This window comes from Arachis ipaensis, chromosome B1, assembly GCF_059453495.1.
Source record: "Arachis ipaensis isolate K30076 ecotype BB chromosome B1, ASM5945349v1, whole genome shotgun sequence".
Taxonomy (NCBI): domain Eukaryota; kingdom Viridiplantae; phylum Streptophyta; class Magnoliopsida; order Fabales; family Fabaceae; genus Arachis; species Arachis ipaensis.
This window is the reverse complement of record NC_142436.1, coordinates 141,829,768-141,849,219: the sequence shown is the minus strand read 5'-3', so window position 1 is coordinate 141,849,219 and position 19,452 is coordinate 141,829,768. Positions and strand designations below refer to the sequence as shown.

General features: G+C 32.9%; 2 long non-coding RNA genes across 3 annotated transcripts; both read left to right on the top strand.

The window, feature by feature from the left end:
* The first annotated feature begins 863 nt into the window (after positions 1-863).
* LOC148578674 (uncharacterized) lies at positions 864-17,482 on the top strand. Of its 2 annotated transcripts, none has more exons than XR_015902542.1 (6): positions 864-1,175; positions 1,348-1,438; positions 2,558-2,642; positions 2,750-2,864; positions 17,048-17,277; positions 17,373-17,482. It is a non-coding gene; the product is annotated as an uncharacterized LOC148578674 (long non-coding RNA). The 2 variants fall into 2 exon arrangements; XR_015902541.1 differs by having other exon boundaries at positions 1,305-1,438.
* On the top strand, positions 8,203-15,007 carry LOC148578675 (uncharacterized). Its single transcript, XR_015902543.1, has 2 exons — positions 8,203-12,339; positions 12,512-15,007. It is a non-coding gene; the product is annotated as an uncharacterized LOC148578675 (long non-coding RNA).
* Positions 17,483-19,452: the final 1,970 nt, after the last annotated feature.

Sequence of the window (19,452 nt, the reverse complement as noted above, 5' to 3'; positions counted from 1 at the left end):
ATAAATTTCATTTTAGAATGTAGAATAATAATTTTTCATTTTTCCCTTTTGAAAAATATTGTCAAACACCCATCTACTAAAATTAATATTCATTTCAAGATGTCTCTTTTAAAAATAATTTTTTGGATTCAAATTTTGTAATTTTTATAATTAATTTTATTTACTAATATTAGAAATTCAAAATTTAAATTTAATTATAAAAGACTAATATATGAAAAAATATTTAAATGAATTAAAGTAATTTTTTAATTTTCAAAACAAATAAAAACATCTTTAATTACATGAATCCATTTTTCTTTTGTTAGGACACAGATCATTCAAAATTTTGGTAATTTGTTAGACTATTTTTTTATTCCTCTATTTTACACTATATTTATTTTCACTCCTTTTTTTATACCATATTTAAATGTTACTATAAAAAATATTAATGAATATAATAAAATAATTATTCAATAATATTTTTTATAATACTTACTAATATGTTTTATTGTACTTATTAATAATTTTTATAGTATAATAAAAATATGATATAAAATAGAAGAATAAAATATTGTGTATGTTAAAAGTATAATAAAAGTATTAACGAGTTCTATAAAAGTTTATTAATAAGTATTTATAATTTAAATATAAATATTTTTTTATAGTTTTACAAGAATAATATATTAATTGCTTAATAATTTTATCAATATGCATTAAAAATTCTATTAATATAATGTCTTCTAAAATACTGTGCCAATATATATTATAATAATATTAATAAAAAGAAATTTTAAAATTCCAAACAACAGTGGAGTATTGTAACATCTACTCTAGAGGCAAAAACTTGACGCTTCGTAAATTTTTTTCCTCTTTTTACGTGAAAGCACACAACTCACACACTCGGTGAAATCTTTTTCCTTTCCCTCCAAAGCTCATCACTCACCTCCAAAGCCCGAAGAAAACACTTTCAAAGAGCTCACCATCGCGAAGATCGAAAACCCTCTCGCTATCGCCATTGACCGTCTTCGCCCCCCACTCACCACATCGCTGCATGCACTCACCACATCGCTGCACACACTCACCACTCGACCGTCGCTCCTTCTCGACCCTCCTGCACTGATTGTTGCTGCGCCGCCCTCACCATCGTCGATCTCTGCGCTTCTCATCGTCCTCTCTGTGCTCACGTCGTTGATTAGGTATGTATTAATTTGTATTTGGTTCTGAAATTTGACGGGGTTTAGGGTTCCGATTTTAGAAACCGGTTTCTGCTCGGTAATCAGAAACACAACAACTATGCTCTTATTTGTTTCTTATATTTCAATTAGAATGTTGAAATTTGAGAGTAAACCAAGTTGATGCATGAGCCAGATACCCTTGGAGCTGAACCCCTCGAAGAAGAGTTAGGTGTGACACTTCCAAAGGATGCATTCGAACTGATTTTTGTTTTTATCCAAGAGTGGTAAGTGGTGTCTGCTCTCTGCTGCATTACTTTAGTTTTGTCTCCGTATTGAATCTGTTTTTATTTTTTTATTTTTTTAAGTTGATACGTTTATAAGCATGATTAGGATGATTAAGATAATGAAACTTTGCCTCCTTTTGTTTGCCTATTTTTGCCATTGTTTTTAGGTAAAACTGCAAGCATGATATAAAATTAAAATGAGGCGTCATTTGTGTTACTGTCGTGAAAGCATATCAACTGAATATGAAAACAGGAAAAAAACCTAAGAATTCTCTTTATCTTCTAATTAAAGACTTAAATAAGCATCATCTCTAATGATATCTCTTAGGATCAATTAGTCGGAATAGTAAAAAGATTTCACTCCCTATCAAATATTTGAAGATGTTGGTAATAGGTCTTAGCTAAGATCACCATTACACACAGATAGATCATAGATGCTTTGAATTTTAGTGATAATAGCCAATTAAAATGTGTCAAAAAAATAACAGCAAATGGGAAAAAGGGAAAAACTTGGTCCTAGAATGTATAATACTGTTATTTGATGAAGCACAGTGGAAATAGGAGTTTTATTAACCAAGTTTTTGAGTTACATATGGAGAAAAACAGCTGTATAAATTCTTATGTAGCTTCTCATTCTTGTTGCAATTAAACGGCCATTCCTTAGAAAAAGAATTGTAATGTGTTATTATTTAATTACGTATCCAGAGAAAATAATAATTGTGCAGAAATTTCGTTAAAATTAAAGGGTTACTATAAAATTAATGAGAGTGAATGAATAAAGTAGGAAGAATTGGACGGAAATATTTATCTGTGCTGCTGCGGTCTCCAGCTTGTTATCCGCTTTCCTAAAATTATTTGATTCTGAGTACTCAGCCCCCTACTAATTAATAACATGGTAGGGTAGGGTTCCACTGTAACTTTCCTCTTATTTCCCCCTGTATTGCCGTTTCTTTTAAATACTATATATAGTTAGTTAGTCCTTTATGGAAGACATGCATAATTTCCACCAAAGCTTCCAGAAATTTGATTCCTTGCCTACTACTACTACTATAGTACTAATTGTCAAGCACTTTTTGTGTTTTTGTTAATTTCTTTTTCTCCAAATCGAGTTCAATGCAGCTGCCACTAAGCTGCAGAAGGTTTATAAGAGTTACCGTACCAGAAGATACTGGGCAGATTGTGCTGTGGTGGTGGAGGAACTATGGTTAGTTTTTCATGAAAACATGCCTTTTTTTTGTTGGTGCGCGCTAGGTGTTTGATTAAATTTCTATCTTATACATGTAAATAATTGAATGTTTTTGAATGATGAAGGTGGAAGGCATTGGATTTTGCTGCTCTTAAAAGGAGTTCAGTTTCATTCTTTGATGTGGAGAAACAAGAATCTGCTGTGTCAAGGTGGGCAAGGGCAAGAACAAGAGCAGCTAAGGTATGTTTTTTTTCAATTCATCATGATTAAATTCCAATATAAAAACCAGGCTGCAGCTAACCCAACCAACAACACTAACTTCATCTAGTTCTCTTCTTAATCTTAATTAATTTGATGTGATGTTTGAGAAGTGCATCGAGATTGCTCAGAAGTGTCTTGATGATGTACATGATGTTGTCCTTGATAGTTATTCAGATGATTGTTACTAAGAAAGTTTAGGGAAATTTTCTTTTGGCATGCATCAACTTCAGCTTGCTCTTTATTTTTGTTATGCCTCTGTTTTGTTAATAGTTTAAGGATCAAGAAAGACACGATATTAATGTATTAACAACTGGTACCTAACATGGAACAAAACAGCAAAACAGAATGGAAGAGTGAATCAAGATGATCTCACTCAATTTACTATATAGATGAAAGGTAATTCAAGAAAGAAAAGATAAAGGCTGTGATGGTATCCAAATTGTTGTGGTTCTTTTTTTATTTTTATAATTGCGAATTAGTTTAGTCATTTTCACATCCACTACAACAAAAGATAAAGTGATCTGACTTTTTAACTTGCTTCTAACTTTATACCCGTGTCAAATGGGAAGCAGCCCAGTATTTCTTTCTACACTCCATGTGATGGAATCTATCTTTCTAGCTAGAACGAGTTCTTATAGATTTTGTGCTGGAGTTGTAGATTTTCTGTTCTTGGTATTAGGTTTCTTTGTTTTCTCTTTTCAAATAGGATATTGTGAAAAGCTTATTTTTGTCTTCTCAATTAATTTGTAAATCCAAAAGGAAAACTAATTGGATAAATATGGCTTTGATATCAATACCCGAAAAAGAAGGATGGCTTTGATATCTTTCAAAATATGCCTATTTAACCTTAAAAATTAAGATAAAAAAATTCCCTAAACTACAAAGATGATTGATCATAGGCATATTACCAAGCAAAGAAGCAGAGCAATATTCCCTGGGACTTCATGTGAAGAGAGAGAGTATAAGAAGAAAGAAAGATCCAGAGCAATGTGACATAAGTTAATGAAATATTCATCAGTCATTATTCAGTAACAATGTGTGCCAAAGACATCGGTTTGGTTGACAAGTATACTAGTTAAATACATGGCGCCATTAGCAAAGACCAAGCATGATTTCTATGAGAGTTAAATGTTCATCTGTCTTTTGGTTTTAAGCTTTATTTATATAATTTCTTTTATTTGAAAAAACACTTCTTGGTAGAATTTCTGCTGCTTGTAAGTTTTAAATATATCCTCAGAAAGGGGTCTATAGAATACAGAATTGAAAAAGTCCCGACATTCCCAGGCTACTTCAAAGATGCCAGTGCAGATGCAACATTTCGTGATATTCGCTCATGTATTGGCTCCTGCAAAAGGAAATGGAGTTATATTCCTATGACTTTATCAGATAATAGATAGCCAAAACGAAATGTTGAAACATATGGATTACCTCAGACGACAGCACCTCAAACTTTGATTTTGTTATAGTCTCATACAAGAAAATGTATCTGTCCAACAGAATTAGTATAACGATAAGATTACACGTTGGTTTGGAGAAATAAAGCAGCAGGTAGATCAATTTGAATGAGGATTAGACATGACAGACATGCCATGCAACCAAAACCATGGTTGAAGCATCTTTGTGTAAAAATTGAATGATTAATTCAAGCAATTCTGATTCCCAAAACCAAGAAACACATAATTCTATAGGTAATTTATTTGTATATTTATCACAAAGAAGCACATATCAAGTGGAAAAAAAAGGAGGAAGTTTTAGAGAAATACTGCCAAGATAATTTGCAAACAAGATTCATTAGTGTGATTTGAAACCTTATTAAAGCATGCAATCTAGTTAATTACAAGTATAAATTAACAATTGTTAGACCAGCTCGGTTTTTGGAGTGTTACCGGTTCAAAACCAAAGGCCTCCAAACGCGGTCGTTTTAATTCTTTCGTTAAAACAAAAAAATAGATTCAGAAATCAAATCCCCTCATCGATACCTTTGGCCCTTTCTCTCTCTGAAAACTTGGAAAGACGTATAGAACTCAAAAACCCAATCCTAAACCCTCTTCCATACCGAGCCACCATCCCACCTCAGAGCTCAAATTCATCGCCGAACCCTTCTCCTCGGGTGGAGGGTGCTTTTGCCGCCCCGTGGAACTGCTGTTGTCGACATCACTTCTCATTCTTCCGTTGCTGCCACTTTCCTTCCTCTGTTGCCGCTGGTAAGCACTGCTGTTTCAATATATTTTTGCTTGTTTTGTAATAATGCTGATTTTGAGTTGCTGTGATAATGATACTAAATTACTGATTTTGTTAATTTTTGCTGAGTTGCTGATTTTTTGAAATAATATTGTGCTTGTTTGGTGGCCGTTATTTTGATAAAAAAAGATCTTTTTTCAATGAAAAAAGGATTGAAAAAAGATCCTTTTTTGGCGTGTTTGGCAAATTTCTAGTAGTAAAAATAAAAGCACTAGAAAAAAAAACATCTTTTTTGAGAAGATGTAATTTACATCTTTTTTTAAAAGATCTTTTTTTCTTAAAACAAAGATGTTTTTCATGTAATAAATAAACAAAAAAGTATTTTTATATTGTTATATCCAAACATAATTGATACATGAGATACCCAAACATAAAATTACTTTTATTTTTTTCATAAGATCTTTTAAAAAAAGATAACTCGAAAAAAGATCTTTTCTTAGAAGCTCACCCAAACAAGTCCAATGTTGCTGGATTTCTGATTTTCTGACTTCATGAGTTAATTTTATTGATGGTTAATTTATTTAATTTGTTGAATGCTGGTGCGATTCTAAATTCAATTTAATTTGCATTCTGAGTTTGGAATTGGATTCAATTTAGTTTTTGTTGCTTTATGTGTTGAAAAAGTGGCGTTATTCTTTAGAATAAATGGTACCTGAAGCCTGCAGTGCAATGAGTGAATCCATGTTTATGGCTGCTGCGTTAAACCGTCCCAAAACCTCCTTCAAAATCAACCCCACACCCGCTCTTCCGCCTCCCCTAACCTCCTCCGCACTCACTTTCAAATCAAACAACAACTTCCCCACACTCTCCGCCGCCGCACAACCACAACAAGAAGAACACGCCGCTCTGCTCGATACTCTTCTCAACAGCACACGCAAGAACCAAGTGTTCCAATCCATCAGAACCACCTCCCCTTTCAACTACCTCTCCGAAACAAATCTTCACTATACAGTTCTCGCTCTCACTTCCAAAACCAGGGGAATGGTGCATATTTATCTCTTTAATCCCTCTCCAATTTATCTACTCATTAATACAAATGAATGGAAGTCGAGATTTCTGGTAAAATTGCAGCAGTAACATAAAAGCACATAACATTGTACTAAAAAAATCATTTGAAAAATTGATGAATTTGGTTACTTGTGGTCTTATGGCAGAGTGCATTTGATAGAGTCCTTGCCTCAATTCCCTTCAAGGGACAGGTTTTTGTGTTCTTATTCTCTATCCTTGTTCTTTGTATGAACTGTTTACTTGGTGCTTAACCAGACAAGCTTGTGATGATTTGAGAAAACCCAGTATATAACTGCTAATGCCGTTGTGTTCACTCCTGATCCTATTGTTATCATAACAAAGAAATGTTATGTTTTTCCGGTTGAGTTTGTTGGTGAGTGTTTTGTTAATTGGTATTTCGGATTGGTGCTTGCATACACATTTTATCAAATGATTTCAATGGCTATGAATTGGCATATATATTTGGTATAGGTTGTGGAGGAGGAGTTAGTTTGCTGGAAATGATAACTTGAAAAGTACGATAAAAATAGAATATATTTTTTCGGAGCAATGGGATAAAAGTAAATATTGCAGTTATCATTAAGTGCTTTAAGTTTATTCATGCTACCCAAACTTCAACATGCTATGCTCATTCTTTATTCATATTGTTCTCAATATTATCAAAATATTTTCTTTACAAAACAGAGAGGAGGATTTTAGAAAGTGTTTGTTGCCACCTTATTACTGCGGTCTAAAGGGTTTGTGACCGGAAGTACTAAACTTCATTATGGACAGTCTACAATAAATGCATCTGAAACTATTGTGGCAATGCCTTCCCGGATGGTGAAGTCCCTATATTTTTTGTTTTGCATTCTTACAATTGTTTGTCTCTTTATTTAATAGGCTATAATGTTATATAACACATCACATGTTTGGTAAAAAAAACCAAAAGTTGGCTGATGAGGTATTATTCCTTGTACTCTCATCTGCATCTATCTTTTCAATACAATTGAAGTTACAGTAAAAGACTAGATTTAGAAACCCAAAGAATCAATAGACAGATCAAATAATGTTGTAGGAATAAGAAACAATAGTCAAATCTATCTTATTATGCTCTTTTTTTCTTTTTTTTTAAGGCAGCATCAGGTGGATAATATTATTTTATTAAGAGCCTAGTTCATGTCATACCGTACAATTGCTTCTTGATACTAGCGAGGATATGATTAATGATAGATAATGTTTTACTATTTTTTAATAGTTTTCTTTTATCTAGCTTTCTCAGTTCTTTTTATAATCAATTTCCTTTGTAGATTATAGAAAGGGAATTAATGACAAGAGTTGATTATGAGGAAGTCAATAGAAAAGTTTTTTAAGTTTGTTTAAATACGGTAAGGTAATTAAACATTTTATCATGTCATTTATAAATTTTGTGAAATGAAAAAAGTAATGATATGCCTTCTCAATGTATCCTAAGATGGTAACGACACACTCTCAATGTATGTGCTATCTGTTATTTGGAATATAGAGATGAATAGATGGTGTAGACTTGTTTTTTAGAATTGTCGGTCTGTTGCACTGGAACAAAAGTATAAATACCTGTGATAAGCAGGAAGTTTATCGTTATTATTGTTGTGATGCAATTTGATTTTTTGATATTGGTGTTGCTTTGATGAAATTTGAATTTCCCGCGCGTGTGGCTTCAGAACATGGCTTTATATTGGTTAACACAAAGTATGAATTTTGGAAGGCAGAGGACGGTTCAATTATGTTGATTGATGAGGTTCATTGGAATTCTTGATGTTTATTAGATTCTGAAATGTACTTTGCACAATTTAAGAATATAGAATAAAGTTGTTTTTGAAAATTGTAGGTGCACACTCCTGATTCAAGTAGAGGATTGCCAATTCTTATCTTGAGCGCTTTCAAAATGGTTTGGAGCCTGAAAATGTTTGATAAAGTGTTCTATATATATATATATATATCAGTAATTATATTTCCTATGTACAGTGCATTATATTTTATTTTTTGCTTAAAGGTTTAGGGATATGTTATTTTATTCGGGATAAAATAACATATCCCTAGACCTTTAAGCAAAAAATAAAATATAATGCACTCTACATAGAAAATAATGTTATTGATACAGATAGAGTACATTATCAACATTTTCAAACTCCAAACCATTTTGAAAGCGCTCAAGATAAGAATTGGCAACCCAATATCTTCTAAAACGAAACTCTATTCTATATTCATAAATTGTGTGGAGTGCATTTTAGAATCTAATAAACATAAGGGATTCCAATGAACCTCATCAATCAACATAATTGAATCATCTTCTGCCTTCCCAAATTCATAATGTGTCAACTAATATAAGGCTATGTTTTGAAGCTACTGGAAATTCAAATTTCATCAAAACAAGCCAATGTCAAAAGTCAAATTGCATCACAGCAATAATAACAATAAGTTTCCCTCTCATCATAGAGAAATGGTATTTATACTTTTGTTCCAGTAAGGCATTATTGAAAAGAATACATGGACAAGTTCGAGATTTTCATTGAACTAGAAGTGATCCAGTGCAACAGACTGACAATTCTGAAGAATAAGTCTACACCAACTATTCATCTCTATAATTCAAATAATAGATAGCACATACATTGAGAGTGTGTCGTTACTATCTCGAGATACATTGAGAAGGCATATCATTACTTTTTTTCATTTCATCAAATTTATAAATGACATGATAAAATACTTAATTACCTATTCAAAAGACTTAAAAGCTTTTCTGTTGACTTTCTCGTAATCAGTTCTTGTCATTAATCCCTTTCTATAATCTGCAAGGGAAACGGATTATAAAAAGAATTGAAAAGGTTAGATAAAAAAACTATTAAAAAATAGTAAAAACATTATCCATCATTAATCATATCCTCACTAGTATCAAGAAGCAATTGTACTGTATGATATGAACTAGGCTCTTAAGAAAATAATATTATCCAGAAAAACATTGACGTTGCCTTAAAAAAGAAGAAAAAAACAGCATAATAAGATAAATCTGCCTATTGTTTCTTATTCTTGCAACATTATTTGATCTGTCTATTCATTCCTTGGGTCTCTAAATCTGGTCCTCCACTATAACTTCAATTGTATTGAAAAGATAGATGCAGATGAAAGTACAAGGAATAATACCTCATCTGGAAGTACAGGAACATCATGATCTGCAACTTTGGTTGTAGGCGTGAAAATATTTTCAACCAGCTTTTTGGTTTTTTACCAAATTTGTTATGTGTTATATAACGTTATAGCGTATAAAATAAAGAGAAAAACAATTGTAAGAATGCAAAACAAAAAATATAGGGACCTCACCAACGGGAGGACATTGCCACAATAGTTCTGAATGCCTTTATTATAGACTGTCCATAGTGAAGTATCAATCTTTCCGGTCACAAACCCTCTAGCTACAAACAGCCGTAATAAGGTGTCAACAAATAATTTCTAGAATCTTCATCTACACTTTTGTAAAGAAAATATTTTAATAATATTGACGGCAACATGAATAAAGAATAAGCTTGGCATGTTGAAATTTGGGTAGCATGAATAAACTTAGAGCACTTAATGATAACTGCAATGTTTACTTTTATTCCAGTTCCGGAGAAATATATTCTATTTTTATCATACTTTTCAAGCTATCATTTCCAACAAACTAACTCCTCCTCCACAATCTATACCAAACATATATGTTAATTCATAGCCGTTGAAATCATTTGATAAAATGTGTATGCAAGCACCAATCCGAAATACCAATTAACAAAATACTCAATAGAAAAACAGAACATTTCTTGCTATGATAACATTAGGATCAGGAGTGGACACAACGGCATTAGCAGTTATATGTTGGGTTCTCTCAAACCACCACAAGCTTGTCTGGTTAAGCACCTGCAAGTGGGAATAAAGAACATTGAGTGTGATCCATGATAAACCAAGTAAATAGGAATTGAGTTAATGACTCTATCAACAGTAGTAACTAGAACAAGGTACTCTCCATTATCATATGTCTCTAACCTGTGCCATAAGACCACAAGTAAGCAAATTCATTAATTTTTTAGATGATTTTTTTTAGTCAATGTTTTCTGCTTTTATATTACTATTGCAATTTTACCAGAAATCTTGACTTCCATTCATTTGTATTAATGAGTAGATAAATTGGAGAGGGATCAAAGACGGAAATATGCACCTTTCCCCTAGTTTTGGAGGTGAGGGCGGGAACTGTATGGTGAAAATTTGTTTCGGAGAGGTAGTTGAAGGGGGTGGTTCTAATGAATTGGAGCACTTGATTCTTGCGTGTGCTGTTGAGAAGAGTGTCAGGTAGAGCGGCGTGTTTTTGTGGTTCTACGGTGGCGGAGAGTGTGGGGAAGTTGTTGTTTGCTTTGAAAGTGAGTGCGGTGGAGGTTGGGGGAGGCGGAAAAGCGGGTGAGGTTGAGTTTGAAGGGTGTAACGCAGCAGCCATAAACATGGATTCACTCATTGCACTGCAAACTTTTTAGGAGTATTGACCTATTTTCCAAGGTTGCAAGAACTGAACCAGTTATTGAACTGATCAAGTGATAGGTTCAACTGGGATCGAACTGTGATTGAACCGATTTACTTAAATATACAATAAATTTATTAAAAATTCAATATATAATTTCAGTTATTCAAATTTAATAATTTCTAACCTAATTTCAAAATGTCCGTAATTTATCATTAAAAGTTCAGAAAATAAATCTTTTTAATTAGTTTCTAAGTTTCAATCAAGTAATCAACAATAACTTCTAATAATAAAGTAATCAATAACTTTTAATAAGAGTATCATTTCCATCTCACATAAAAGAATTGAACAGTAAAAATCCTCTAACCAAGAATCATACATTCGTAACACAAAACAAAGTTCAATTCAATTACAAATTCTTAAATCTGTTGAATATAACAGAGCCAAAGCATATAATCATATTTAGTTTTTGGGATTCTAATCCATTACTCAGCAACGTGGTTGTGACTTCTAAATCCAAACTAAATAGCAACAAAAACTAAATTGAATCTAATTCCAAACTCAGAATTCAAATTAAATTGAATTCAGAATCACACCAGCATTCAACAAATTAAATAAATTAACCATTATTAAAATTAACTCAGGAAATCAGAAAATCAAAATCCAGCAACAATATTTTAGGAAATCAGCAACATTACTCCAGAAAATCAGCAACACAGAATAAGCAAAAATTAACAAAATCAGTAATTTAGAATCATTATCTCAGCAACTCAGAATTAACATTATTACAAAATAAGCAAAAATATATTGAAGCAGCAGTGTTTGCCGGCGGCGATGGAGGAATGGAAGTGGCGGCGACGGAGGAATGAGAAGTGACGGCGAGTGATTTGAGCTCGAACAGAGAGAGCGAGAGAGAGCTCGAAGAGGGACGTTGAGCTCGGACAAAGAGTGAGAGAGAACGATGAGACCTTAACACAGAGAGAGAGCACAATGAGACCTCAACGCCACGAGCTCAACTCGGAGTCGCAGACCTTCGTGCGACAGCGACGAGACTACAAGAAAAGTACCCATCTAGCCACATTTTTTTTAGCTACATTTGAAAAGCGTAGCCTATTTGATAGGCTACGCTTTTCTCCGTGTTGCGTTTTTATAAGAGAAAAGGAAACACAATTGTGGCATAGTTTAAAAAGTGTAGCCTTAGGTATTATAGAAATCACTTATAAAGCGTAGCCGTATGTTGATATCTTTGGGTGCACTTTTCGTATCAAAGAGAGCGCTTTTAGAGAGTAACTTATTTGTTAAATTTTGGGTGCACTTCAAAAGTGATGCCTAATGTATCTAGTGGCAAAAACTTGACACTTCGTGAATTTTTTTTTCTCTTTTTACCTGAAAGCACACTCAACTCACACATTCAGTGAAATTTTTTTCCTTTCCCTCCAAAGCTCATCACTCACCTCCAAAGCCCGAAGAAAACACTTTCAAAGAGCTCACCATCGCGAAGATCGAAAACCCTCTCGCTATCGCCATTGACCGTCTTCGCCCCCCACTCACCACATCGCTGCACGCACTCACCACATCGCTGCACACACTCACCACTCGACCGTCGCTCCTTCTCGACCCTCCTGCACTGATCGTTGCTGGGCCGCTCTCACCATCGTCGATCTCTGCGCTTCTCATCGTCCTCTCTGTGCTCACGTCGTTGATTAGGTATGTATTAATTTGTATTTGGTTCTGAAATTTGACGGGGTTTAGGGTTCCGATTTTAGAAACCGGTTTCTGCTCGATAATCACAAACACAACAACTATGCTCTTATTTGTTTCTTATATTTCAATTAGAATGTTGAAATTTGAGAGTAAACCATGTTGATGCATGAGCCAGATACGCTTGGAGCTGAACCCCTCGAAGAAGAGTTAGGTGTGACACTTCCAAAGGATGCATTCAAACTGATTTTTGTTTTTATCCAAGAGTGATAAGTGGTGTCTGCTCTGTGCTGCATTACTTTAGTTTTGTCTCCGTATTGAATCTGTTTTTATTTTTTATTTTTTTAAGTTGATATGTTTATAAGCATGATTAGGATGATTAAGATAATGAAACTTTGCCTCCTTTTGTTTGCCTATTTTTGCCATTGTTTTTAGGTAAAACTGCAAGCATGATATAAAATTAAAATGAGGCGTCATTTGTGTTATTGTCGTGAAAGCATATCAACTGAATATGAAAACAGGAAAAAAACCTAAGAATTCTCTTTATCTTCTAATTAAAGACTTAAATAAGCATCATCTCTAATGATATCTCTTAGGATCAATTAGTCGGAATAGTAAAAAGATTTTACTCCCTATCTAATATTTGAAGATGTTGGTAATAGGTCTTAGCTAAGATCACCATTACACACAGATAGATCATAGATGCTTTGAATTTTAGTGATAATAGCCAATTAAAATGTGTCAAAAAAATAACGGCAAATGGGAAAAAGGGAAAAACTTGGTCCTAGAATGTATAATACTGTTATTTGATAAAGCACAGTGGAAATAGGAGTTTTATTAACCAAGTTTTGAGTTACATATGGATAAAAACAGCTGTATAAATTCTTATGTAGCTTCTCATTCTTGTTGCAATTAAACAGCCATTCCTTAGAAAAAGAATTGTAATGTGTTATTATTTAATTACGCATCCAGAGAAAATAATAATTGTGCAGAAATTTCGTTAAAATTAAAGGGTTACTATAAAACTAATGAGAGTGAATGAATAAAGTAGGAAGAATTGGACGGAAATATTTATCTGTGCTGCTGCGGTCTCCAGCCTGTTATCCGCTCTCCTAAAATTATTTGATTCTGAGTACTCAGCCCCCTACTAATTAATATTTTATATGCTCTTATTCACAGAATTAATATTTTCTTTGGTTATTTAATGATGACGCACATGTATGTGTGTGAAAAAAAAAAAAAAAAACTACCCTGCTGTGTTACATTTCTTACAATGATATTTGCTTTTAATAATGTTGATTTCTCTTATGAAATTACGAGGAGAATAACACTATTGGAAGGAGGTGGTACGACAAAAAAGATAGCTGGATGGACAATTTCAATCCCATGCTGAGATTTCTGGATATTTTACTATCCCAGACTCGCCTATTGATCCGGGAAGCCTACCAAAGGTTCAAAGCTGAAGATTCTCGCAGGCATTGTCAAAGCCTTGATTCAAGAAGTATTATGTCTCACTGTCTTAATGATTACAAGCACTGAACTCCAATGGAGGCAAGAAAGTGAACAAGAATTGGCCTTAAGAAAATCCAAGCAACGGATACACATCCTCAAGAGCTACCTTGATGAACTCAACAATGAGTCCTACTTGTCTGGTGAAGAGGAAGAGGAATCATCTTATGAGTTTACCTCTGATACCAAAAAATATCTCTATGCTACTGCTGTTGAAGTTGAGTTTTTAAGAGACTTTTTTTATCTCCTATTTTATTCTGCTGAAAGATGACCGTAATAACCTTTAATTTTCTTTGGATTACTAGGACTTTATCTCTGGTGTAGGTGTTTTTAATTTTCATCCTTAATGACAAAAAGAGAGAAATTAAACTAATTTATGACTTATCAAATATTTTGCTTGAATTTTGTTTTGCTTATATTATTCTTATGATGGATTATTCATTTTTCTTATGGCATTAGCGCACATAGACAACGAGAGCTGGTTGCATTATCAGGGAAGTTATCTTTATCCTATCACTCTGATTCAGTTTAAAAGTGTTCGTCATCAAAGAGGAGATTGTTGAGTCAAGCATTGTCATAACTACCTTGATAATGACAAACATTTAATTTTGCCTAAATTGACTAACTTTCTATTTCAAGTTTTGCAGGTTTTGATATCAGGAAATCATGATCAAGGACAAAACAACAAGCATACAATATTCCACAACATATCAAGCACAAAAAAAAAAAGATGTTGCACTTATTGTGAAGTAAAATAAGGAAGTTCTCCTCAATAAAGCCAATGGTCTATGTCAGATTGTATGCAACGGCTGAAGGAACAAAAGAGAAAATACTTCTCTCCATCAACAGTAAACCGAATTCTCTATATATGAATATTCTTTTTAAGGAAGAAAGCAACAAATAGTTTGCATATCCAGCCAATGAAGCTCGAGTTTTCTTCTTTATTCTTGAGTGATTTATGGTAAAAATTGGACGTAGGTCTCAGTGAATAGGAGACCAAACCATGCTATATATCGTGGTGACAACCTATCTCTCTTTCTCTCTTCTGTATTATGAGATAAAATTAAAAATAATCTCTTGTTTTTCTAGGTTATGTATAATCTGTAAAAGTTATTATATATTGTGTTTTCTTAATTCAATTCCCCTCTCTTAAGTCACTAGAAAACTTTCAGAAATAATCTCTTTTGGAGTTTGGTGTGCGTTTGATTTTCTATTGGCCATCCCCAATATTAGTTAAGGCTGTGTGAAACAAAAAGAATGTGTTTGGATCATGATTCATACTAGTTTTATTAGTTTTAACCGAGAATTGATTATTAGACCGATCTAGTTTGGGGTAAAATCCAATTGTCTTTAGTAAACTGGTCAAAAATTTAAAAATTTGGGTAACTGATCTACTGACCTAGTTTTCAATGATTAACCGATTGAAAATAATAAAATATAATTTGTTTAAAAATATATATATTTATATATAAATATATTATTTTATTATATTTGATTTAATCTTAATTAAATCTCAGTTAAACCTTGAACTTTGAAATTTTTAACTCTATTAGTTCGATGATTGACTCAATTTTCAAAATATTGGTTTGGATAAAACTTGTAAACCTAGATTGAGCTTTACTGGAAAAATACAATTGATGGAATTAATAATTTCTTACTTTTTCTATCATTGTAAAGATGTTGAAGTGTTAGAAATATAATATTAATATGTTAGTCGATATAAAATGTTTAATATTTGACGTATATGTGCAGCATGGTAAACGAAATTTAATATTTGAATTGAAAATTTTTTTTCTCTCTTTTATAAATTCTAATTTTCTTCATACTAATTATCTACTCTCTAGCCTTTTATATTCGTAATATTTTTATTTGTAGAACTTTTTTTTTTTTTTATGTTACATTATTCAAAATAAGCATGTTTATTTATGAGCAGTGTTAGATATACAAGTGATATTCAACTAAGTCTAAACAAATTTAGGTGTCAACATAACAAGAACTTGCTAGGTGTTAAAATAAGGATTAAAGAATGAGACAACACAAAAACATTTGTTCATATAGTATTTTTCTTAAGTTATATGACTAGCACTAAGATTTATTCATATATCTTATAACAATTTTATTTTAATAAATCCTCCACCCCAGGAGAAGGGTTCGACGATGAATTTGAGCTCTGAAGTGGAATGGTGGCTGAATATCGAAGAGGGGTAGCGTTTGTTTTGAGGTACTGAGACAAAAATCGGAAGATTGAGATTCAATATTATGTTTGTTAGTTCAGAGACTGGTACTAAAATTTCTGTCTCTGTCCCAAAAATTTTAGTATTTCAGTACTTTCAAAAAGTAGAGACACAGAGGACTAAAATTTTTAGAGATGGAGACTGAAATTTTAATAATATTTTATATCTAAAATATTCTCATTTCAATTAATTAATTTCAATTTTACCCTTGTGCAAATTAAATTAGAGTTTTATTCTTATTTCAATTCCTGTCTCCCACTTTGTACCAAATAGAATACTGAAATTTATTTCAATCTCTGTCTCTTAGTCTCAGTCTTTCCGTCTCTGTCTCTCCACCAAACGCTACCGGGTTGGGTTTTTGAGTTCTTTACTTCTTTTCTAGTTTTCAGAGCGAGAAAGGGCCAAAGGGTATCAAAGAGGGGATTTTGATTTCTGAATGTTTTTTTTTTTAAATGAAAAAATAAAAATGACGGCGTTTGGGGGACTTTAGTTCTAAACCGGTAACACTCCAAAAATCAGGCTGCTCTAACAATTGTTAATTACTAGTTCGACCGGTTTGTATACCATTTTTTACCAAGCAGTTCTTATTCTTACTGGACCGGTAAAAAAATCGGTTAATCCAATCAAATCGTCCGATCTGATTTTTTAGAACCATGCTATTTTTGTCTCCAACAAATTCTAGATTAGACATTTAAACCCCCAATTAAATTTAATTAGCTTATTAATCCCCAACAATTCATTTGGTAAGTCACATTGGTCTCTAACCCATTTTGCTCCTTCAACTCTTAACAGAACTATCTTATTTATCACGTTTAAGTTATCGTGTCAGACGTTAAATATCACGCATGCATAAAAGACAAATTGGTTTCTAGGCCTATTTGTGCACAAATGACACTCCGTTTCCTTGAATATTGCTCCTATTCTCCATGATCCTAACCATTATTTTGAAACAAATTCTTTCCCCAATTTAGGTATGTGATTGGTGAACATTGCGACCCTTGAAAGCTCGTCAACTCCATGTCGCCTACGAGAAAAAAAGTGTTAGTGATGATTAAAGCATTAATTGTGTATCAAATGGAGGAAGAAATTGAAAGGCTAAAGAAGAAAACTTAAAACGTCATTGTGGAGCATATACCATTGTCATAGAGTCTAGCATACAAAGAACCCAAAAAGATCATTCTTTAGTTGTCCTTAATTCAAGGTAATAATGTTATTGATTGAATTGAACCTTTCGTTAGTTGAATTGAAGTGATATTCAAGTCTTGGAGAACCTGATGTTGTTTTAATTACTTGCAGCCTTATTGGGAAAAAAATTGCACATTGTGACTTCTTCACTATCATCCTCCTTAAAACTTAAAAGTGGAGGCCTATATTTCATGAGAAATTGCAACATTAGAAAATTCCATATCTACAACGTTATCATCTCTAGTTTTACTATTGTTTTCTTCTTCACTACTACTTAAGATCACATTATTTAAAATATAATGATCGAAAAATAAATAAAGCTCATCTCTATCCTTGTTCTCCTTCCTGTTGTCACACACTTTCGGGTTAAATCAGTATATTTGTTTGTATGCATGATAACTAATATCTTTAAAAAGTTTCTTCAAATAAAAAAAATTCACCAAGTTAACATCTAGGGAAAAAAAAACTTCTTAACACTGTCATTTATGTAATGTAGTATCTCTTTATTGTCATTCACAAAATTCTCTCCATATTAATAAAGAGGAACCACGAGCTTAGTCATGAAAAATGGTAAATATCAATATCACAAGGTCAAACGCAGCTCATAAATAATAGTTTTTTCTTTTTTAATATTTTTAGATTGCGTTTGTTTCCTAAAACTGGGATTGAGATTGGGGACTGAGTATTGTGTTTGATGACTAGAGATTAGAAATAAAATTTCAGTTCCGACACAAAATTTCAGTCCCTTTAATACCTCCAGAAAGTTGGGACATACGGGACTAAAATTTCCGGGGACGAAGATTGAAACTTTTATAACATTTTTTTTTTCAAAAATACTCTCATTTAACTTTTTAAATTACAAATCTACTATTCAGTCTCTATATTTATCTTAAACTAAACATGATATTGATAACACGTTTTGAGTAAACTCAGAGAAAAGTAAAGAACTGAATATCAATTGCACTAGATGCAGAGAATTAACGTGTTTACAAGGCCAAGTACTTCTGCATTATATAAATGCAGAGTTGTGTACAATAATATTGTGTACTTAAAGTAACAACCTCAACAAACACTTCTTGATCTTGATTTTCTAATTACTGCTATCCTACTTCATTTATATCACTTACACCCCCCTCAAACTTTGGGGAAGTAAATTGCTGACCCGAAATTTGACTTTAAAACCATCAAATAATCTGGCAGATAATGGTTTTGTTAATACATCTACTATCTGATCAAGGACAGGAATGTTAACTACATATAATTCCTTCTTATTAACCATTTCCCTCAACGAATGTTGGTCTAATTCCAGATGTTTGCACCGGCTGTAAAGTACTGGATTTGCTGCTAATGTACAGCGCTCTAATTGTCGCAGTAGATCGTTGGCACTACCAATTGTGGAACTCCAAGCTCAGTAAGAAGCTGCTGCAAAGAGACCATCTCTGACTGCACAGACGTAAGGCCACAATATTTTACCTCACTGCTACTATGACTCACTTTTGACTGCTTGTGACACTTCCATGAGATGAGGTTTGTCCCTAAGTATACACAATAGCCTATTATAGAACGTCGATCATTGAGATCACTGGCTTAGTATGCATCTGCAAACTCCAACAGTCTATAGTCAGTATAGCTGGAAAATAAAATTTCATACTTACCGTTCCTTTCAGGTACCGCAAGATTCTTTTCACAGCCTTCCAGGGATTGTATGTTGGGTTATGCATGAACTGTGACACCCTATTCACAAAGAATGCAAGGTCAGGCCGTGCCATTGTCAAATATTGAAGAGCTCCTACTATAGAGTGATACTGTTGCAGATCATGACACGGGTCGGAGTCATTTGCATAGAGCTTCAAGTTTGCCACCTTTGGTGTAGGCATCTCGCTTGCATTTTCCATGTTTGCTTTTCGAAGAATCTCTAAAGCATATTTCTTTTGTGACAAATGAAATTTTCCACCCTGCAAATGTGTGAATTCTATTCCAAGGAAGAAACTAAGATTTCCAAGGTCTTTAAGAGGAAAGATTTTGTTTAATTATTGTATTAAGTACTGAATTTCACTTGAATTATTTCCTGTTACCACTATGTTATCGACATATATAAGCATGTAAATTACTGATTTTGCAGTTTTCTTACAAACAATGATACATCAGAGTGAGTACTTACAAACCCAAACCTTATCAATGTGTCCCTTAA